The sequence below is a fragment of the Microtus pennsylvanicus genome, chromosome 10, assembly GCF_037038515.1.
Source record: "Microtus pennsylvanicus isolate mMicPen1 chromosome 10, mMicPen1.hap1, whole genome shotgun sequence".
NCBI lineage: Eukaryota > Metazoa > Chordata > Mammalia > Rodentia > Cricetidae > Microtus > Microtus pennsylvanicus.
The window spans coordinates 62,003,537-62,010,925 of NC_134588.1; positions in this window are offsets into that span (position 1 = coordinate 62,003,537).

Consider the following 7,389-nt stretch of genomic DNA (forward strand, 5'->3'; position numbering starts at 1 on the left):
CACAGATAATGACTTGACTGAGTGAAAGGGATTCCCTAGTAAGAAATAAACTGGGAGGTGCTGCGGAACTTCCCAGGAAGCCATTAACAGCCACAAAAGCAGGAGGGACCTCTCACTGGGCTGAGAAAGCTGGGGAGGTTAAAACACGAAGTGGAAGGGGAGCAGGAAGGTTACCCCAGAGAGGACAGACCTTGAGTAAGGGTGGAGGCCAGAAGCAGAAAGTCAGAGGGCAGGTAGTGTGCAGCTTGAGTATGGCCTGGGGGAAAGGAACAGCACCAAAGACTGGAAGCTAAGCCCCAACCAAGGGAGCCAGGTCAGAGCTACAAAGGGTGGATGATGGAAGTCTGGAGGAGGTGAGGAGCTGGGCTTGGTGCTTTTGATCTATGATGTAACTGCACACCAGTATAAGGGTGAGCATGGATCACCCCTAGCTCTTCACTTCTAAGCAGACCTCAGGCTGTCAGTGTGTCTTTAGTGTGTATCTTAAGAAATGTATTAAACAGAAAGGAAGCATGATGAAGTAAGAAAATCACAAACTTAGATGCAAAAAGATCATGAGTTCAGATTACATACCACCTCCCCTTCCTGATGTCATTTCCTGTCTCTGCAACTCACTTAACCTCATACGTAAAAGTGACTAAGAATGTTCTTGCTATGCCTAGAAATTGTGAGTAACTTTTGGCACACAGTAAAGACTCACTACATTACCAAGTGAGTTGCCATTTTACCTATTACTCAGTTCCTTTCAGCCACTAAAGAATCTTACTTGATGTGATGAATATACTCTTAATTAGTAGATAATTTTGTTTCAAAAATAGTCACTTTCCTCTTTTTAAAGAAATGGTGTTCAGGAGGTGGATATAGCTCAGTAGTAGGGATGTGTTCAGCATTCCTCAGACCTAGGTTAAATCTCAGCACCATAATGACAAAAACAGATGGAAAGAAGGGGGTAGGACGGGGACAGAGGAGAAAAGAGGAGCTTTTGAATGAAGAATAGCATACCTATTTGGACTAAAAGCAAAACCAAGACCAGAAAACAGAAATAAATATCCAGAGTATTTGGTCTGGATAACGGCCTTAAATTGATTTCCTCAACACCAAATACATCTAGATTTCCTTCCTAACAGGAAACCAGCACATTCAGACTAGCAGTCCCAAAAGGACCTTGTGCCTTTACTTCTTTCTGAAGGGAAACTCAGGACTGAAACTTGATTATCTATGATCTGACTAAACCAGCTGAAAGCCGTCTCCAGTGGGTGAGTCAGGGTCTCACACATGGAGAGAATTTGATGAACTTAGCAACACTTGGACTTGAGACCTGGGAAAGTCAGAATGATGACAAGCACACAGTCACAGGAGAGATTATTCTCGTAAATACTCATTCTGAGATTCGTGGAGCTGGTTCAATGACTAAGAACACCTATTGCCTTTCCAGAATAGCCATGTTCAGTTTTCAGAATCTATATAGCTATTCGCAGTCATCTATAACTCCATCCCCAGGGATCTGATGCCCTCTTCTGGCCTCTGCAGGCACTGGGCACAGACATGGTGCACATACATTGACCAAGACAAACACTCATATACATAAAATAAAATAAACCTAAAAAATTATCAAAGATTTTTCTGGCTAACTGCAAGTGTTCTTGGTTTTACTCCTGCCCCAAACCCCACCCCACTCACCTCTGTTTATATAAAATAGGCTACAACAACTAAAAATGTTGTCCACTTATCCAGAATGTTCTGTGCTGTTAAAGGTGAAAATCACCATGACTTAAATCGTGTGTATATTGACTTAAATTATATGTTTATAGACAATGTCCTCCTACTTTGGCATTTTTCATTCAAGAATAAATTCCCAGTACCTCCCTTTATTCATCTTTCTCCTCGGCATGGCTTGATGGATGTATAAAACAGGTTCGCAGCCGAGGAAGAAGTATCCTTTGCCTTGCCTTTCCCACCAGCCTTGCGGTTTGATTATTCCAATGCTCAGCAACTTGAGCTGTGCCCTTGCTTTTCCCCCATACTCTGGGCTCAGGCTCAGAAGCCATGATTGGAGCACAGCTGTGAGCCAGCAGGGTTCTGAGTGCTGTGAAGCAGGCGTATGAATCTGTCTGTCCCAGAAGACTGGATCTTCGGCCATTTGCTTGGGGTATTATTTTTGCATTGTTTCTTCCTTTATCTTACTAATTCTGGATTTGTGTCTGTAGGGAATCCAAATTGATTACCAGGGAAATAAAGGTAGCCTTTCCCTCTGCCAATATGAATCACCTTGAAACTGATGAATCCTGTTGAGGCCCATCACAGCTGTAATGGTAATGGGGAGAATGTCTTCAGTCTTACAACAGCTGCGTGAAAAGGGAGACTGTAGCTCAGAGGATAGTCAGCAACCACCATTTTTATCCACGGATGTGCTCTAGGGCTCTAACCCCAAGACCTGCCTGAGGCTTGAGCATCGAGAAATATTTTGGATGGCACGTGCGAGGGAACAGCTGAAGGATTTAAACTTTCAGAGTCTGGAGTTCTGATCATTTACATTCAAGACAGAAACCTCTCAGGCTCCAGGTCTGGAATCTGTGAAAAGATGACAGTATCAGAACTTGGTGCTCATTCATAAGTGGTCTCTACCACAAAAGGACTTTGTCTTATCAGATGAGAATGACAAGGCCATGCCTTTCCAAGTCCTAAACTGTCATGGAACAGAAAACCTGAGTTCCACTGTTGGGAGCAGTGGGCAGTCAACGACCCTCTCCCTCCTGTGCCCTGTAGAAAAGGGAGAATTTCAATGGTTGCCTTATGAATCAAGGTAATGGAAGGGAAGACGAAGTCAGCACTGAGAGCTAAAAACTTGAAAGTAGAACCTGGCCAGGCGGTGGTGGCGCACGCCTTTAATCCCAGCACTCGGGAGGCAGAGGCAGGTGGATCTCTGTGAGTTCAAGGCCAGGCTGGTCTACAAGATCTAGTTCCGGGATAGGAACCAAAAGCTACAGAGAAACCCTGTCTCAAAAATCCAAAAAAAATAAATAGAACCTGATATTTTTTTTTTAAAAAAAACATGAGACATTTTTGGAAAAGTCAATTTCTATCATTTCTAAAAATAGTCACAGCAACACTGAATATACCAGCAATGGGAAGGATCTGTGTTTTCTGTCTTTCTTGTAAGGAAGAGTTACTTCTACTCTCTTCCTTAAAAACATGGTGATTTTTATTCAGAATCCACAGTACCAACCAAGGAAAACCAAAGAACAAGAATATTTTTCTTAGAATATTTCATCCCTTTAAACAGCCCTCTTCTATGAGAAACCCCTCAGCTTTTGTTTTCAGGTACCCACAAGCACAGGGAGATACCTCGCATGCAGTGATGTGCCTCTAGCTTCACGGTGCACTGTCACATGCACCCTTCCATTCTTTACTGCAGTAATTATCCTGTGTGGATGTTGTCGCTATTTCACCAATGAGACGACTGGAATACACAGAACCTCGGTAACCTTGATAATACACTTAACTTGAAAATGTAGAAGCAAAGTAACACCAGTGGGTCCCACTAGAGACCTTGCCCGTAACTGTCAAAGGTGCCTCTCAGTTCATCATCTCTCTTTTGCAGTATTGTAGGAGCCCTGCACGTTTACAGCAGATGTTAGCTGGCTGTTCCTCAGCTGGCTTCACCATAGTCTTAGCAATTAAAGAAAGGAGACTGGCATTTTAGACACTAGGTTGACACTCAATAGAAGTTCACCCTTCGCGTAGGGGTCGAACGGAGGGTTCTGACGTTGTTCAACTGAACTTTATACTGAGATGTTTGGTTCAAAAAAGTCCACACCATACGGTTCATTTTTGCAGCCTTTCAGAGTTTATCACAGGGACAAATGAGAAAGCACTATTGGTTCCCTAACGCTTGAGTTCCAGAGCAGAATTAAGGGAAACAACTGGCCATCTTCTCTACTGGCTCTATCATGGATTAATTTAGCTAGTCACCTAACCAAGCATAGTAGCAATTTGGAATTGAATCATTATAATTTATGATTAGTTACTTTTGCAGCTTTGTTCAAGCCTGTCCTGTCACTCGCTACTCCAGAAAAGGGAGAGATACTAGAACTTGAGGGTAAAGGCCCTCTCAGTGGGCAAGGCTTGGCCACTAGTGCCAAGGTGATCGATTAATGGTGAGAAGCAGAGAAAGGAGACAATATGGTCATATTGGCAAGAATGCACAAATGGGTTGGCTTGACAGGGCAGAGGTCAACAGGGTTGTGCACTACCGGCCAAGGGCAGGTTGGCTTGAGCGCTGTCCCAGCTCTGCTTCTTCAAGGTTGTCTGAAGGAGTCCTTCCAGGCTTGACGGGGCAGTCTGGTGACAGGCCAGAAAAGATTCCATTTCTGTGCTGGGCCCTTTTGGGATCTTTAACTACACCCCAGCCCCCAGGATAAGATGAAGGCCTTAGAATCCCTCTTTAGGGAAACTATGAGCTAATGGAGAAACCTAAGTTACATTAATGCTGCTGACTGCAGCCCATTCCCCCACCCAACTTCCCCTATCAGCTTGGCCATATTTCAAGCAGCCTCCGTCGTTAGCACAGGGTCAGCAGATGTCCGGTGGACATAACTGGGGGGTGGCTGTTGCTATCCCCCTTTGATACTAATAGCCTACCAGGAACTAACAGCTGAGCTTTACCCCACCTTTAGCCAATTATGAGATAGCATACATAATTTTGTATTTTGAGATTGTAACCTTGTGACTGCTGTGTGGTTTTTGTCTTTTTAAACCTTTACAATAGTAGACAGGATCCTTCTCCCTCCATCTGCTATGTCAGACTGGGAGGCAGAGGACCCATGCTAGCCCGTACTTAATACATGAAACCTTGCTTTTGTACTAGGAAGTATGGCTCCATGGTAGTCTTCTTGGGTGGGGGGGTCATAGGACTCAGGCACAACATCTGGCTCCCACAAGAACAATTCTGTTCCAGCACGCAGGCTTGCCTTCCCGAGTAATGACCTTTGTTCGTTTATCTGGAGATCCAAGGTGACTCAGAGGAAAGTTGAAGGTCGGTGACTTAATCTCTGTACCTTCAGGGAAAACAAAACAGAGACTCCAAATTAAGGCACAGTTGTCCAACTTTTGTGATGCTTTCAGCTACCTTGTGGACTTGTCCAGGTGAGGAGTCAAAGCCTTTTTTTGGTCACTTTTATTAGTTCTTTTTACAATGTATTTTGACCATATTTGCCCCTCTGCCTCCCTCCAGATCCACCCACATTTTCATAATTCACTCACCCCTCTTCATGTCCTCTTTTTTGTTAAACCCATCCAGTACAATTTGTGCTGACCATATACCTTTGGTGTGTGACTTACCAGGGGCCACATTCTTAAAGAAAACCGACTCCCCACCGCCTGGTTTTTCGATAATGGGTTTCTCTGTGTAACAGCCCTCAAAGTCCTGGAACTAGATTTGGAGAGGCTGGCCTTGAACTCACAGAGATCTGCCTGCCTCTGCCTCCTGAGTACTGGTATTAAAGGCGTGCGCCAGCACCGCCCAGCTGAAAACAAACTCTCTTGGTGTCTGGAAAACACTATTTCCTTGTAGTCACACACCACCTCTGGCTCTTAATATTTCCACCCCCTCATCAATGCTTTAAAAACTTTTTTCAATCAAAATAGCTTCTAGGTGTCTGTTTCAAAATAAGCAACACATTTCATACTCTATCCCATTTCCTCACTGGTCTTTGTGCTGTGCTTAGCATAATAATGCTCATTAAAAAACAATTGTCAAACCAATTACAAAAGAAATTAATGCTATAAGCCTGTCATAGTTAACAGTAGTGAAAGCACAGATGTATTTCTCTTCCAGATGAGCAAATCAAGTCTCTAAGCAAAGCTAGTATTGGTGGCACGGCTGGAAAAGGATACTCTCGCCGGGCGGTGGTGGCTCACGCCTTTAATCCCAGCACTCGGGAGGCAGAGGCAGGCGGATCTCTGTGAGTTCGAGACCAGCCTGGTCTACAAGAGCTAGTTCCAGGACAGGCTCCAAAACCACAGAGAAACCCTGTCTCGAAAAACCACAAAAAAAAAAAGAAAGAAAGAAAAGGATACTCTCAGCATCCTACAAGGCAATACTGGAGCAAAGCAGAAGTAACTGAGCAAGGTCATTTCCTTTCGGAAAAAGGATACGCCAGTCCAAAGCAGGATAGTGAACACACAGATTTCTCCTACAACGGGGCAACCTTTCAGAGATACTCCTCTTATATGTCTAAAATTCCTCAAAAGATTTCGTTTTTCTTTAGGGTTTAGGAAGTATCCAAAGCTGTCACTTAGGACTTTTTTCTTTTGAGCTGCCCATTTACCTTTGTAGTAAGTTATGTTCATCGCTTGTCTTACCCGAACTATTTTATCTTTCTTTAAAACTAAAACCACAATATGAATAGTTGACCTCTAATGGCTCAACAGAGATGCTTGCTGTGTAAACTTGATGACTCGGGTTCAATCCCTGGAGTTGACACTTTGAGGGGGGGGCAGTTATTCATCTCTGTGTTTTTAGTTTTCTTTAAAAGATTTATTTATTATGAACACAGTGTTCTACATGCATGTATGTCCGCATAGCCAGAAGAGGGCACCAGATCTCATTACAGATGGTTGTTGAGCCACCATGTGGTTGCTGAGAATTTAATCCAGGACTTCTGGAAGGGCAGCCCGTGCTCTTAACCTCTGAGCAACCTCTCCAGCCCTGTGTTTTAAGGTTTAAAATGGTGGGTAAACAGTGGACAAATGCTCATGGATACCATCTCCTTCTGCTGAAACCATCGGAGACAGACTGTAGCGCTGCATGCACGGGGCAGCTTCAAATGATATTTGTGCTTGCCTACAGCTACAAGCTTGTAGGCAATTTGGGGGTACACTTTTATGCTTTTGTTTATTTTTCACATACTTTACTTGCTTAAATTACTTTAATAATCAAAACATTGTTGAAAATGTTTGTGTTTTCCCTGACATGTTATTTGAAAAAAAAATATCCCAGTTAATTTTAAATGAAAAAAATTAAATTAAAAAACAAGTATGCTTTCCTTTGGACATACTTCCCCGATTACAAATGCCAATGGTTTTACCTTCAATGTAAAATTAAATGGTAGCCGTTAATGGTAATAGTGTAGAGAAAGGTCACTTTCTCCAGATAACCTGACTACTGAAGCCTGCACAGAGGCCTTCTCCCTGACCTTAACAAAGATTTGTCTGCCCCACTCAGAATCTGGATGTCTGTATTGATCTAAATCACAACTCCCATTTATTTAGACTGATGATGATAGATAGATGCTCAATACCAAATATTTCAAATTCTTGAAATCCTTCTTTTTCCTTTTTTTGGTTTTTCGAGACAGGGTTTCTCTGTGGCTTTGGAGCCTGTCCTGG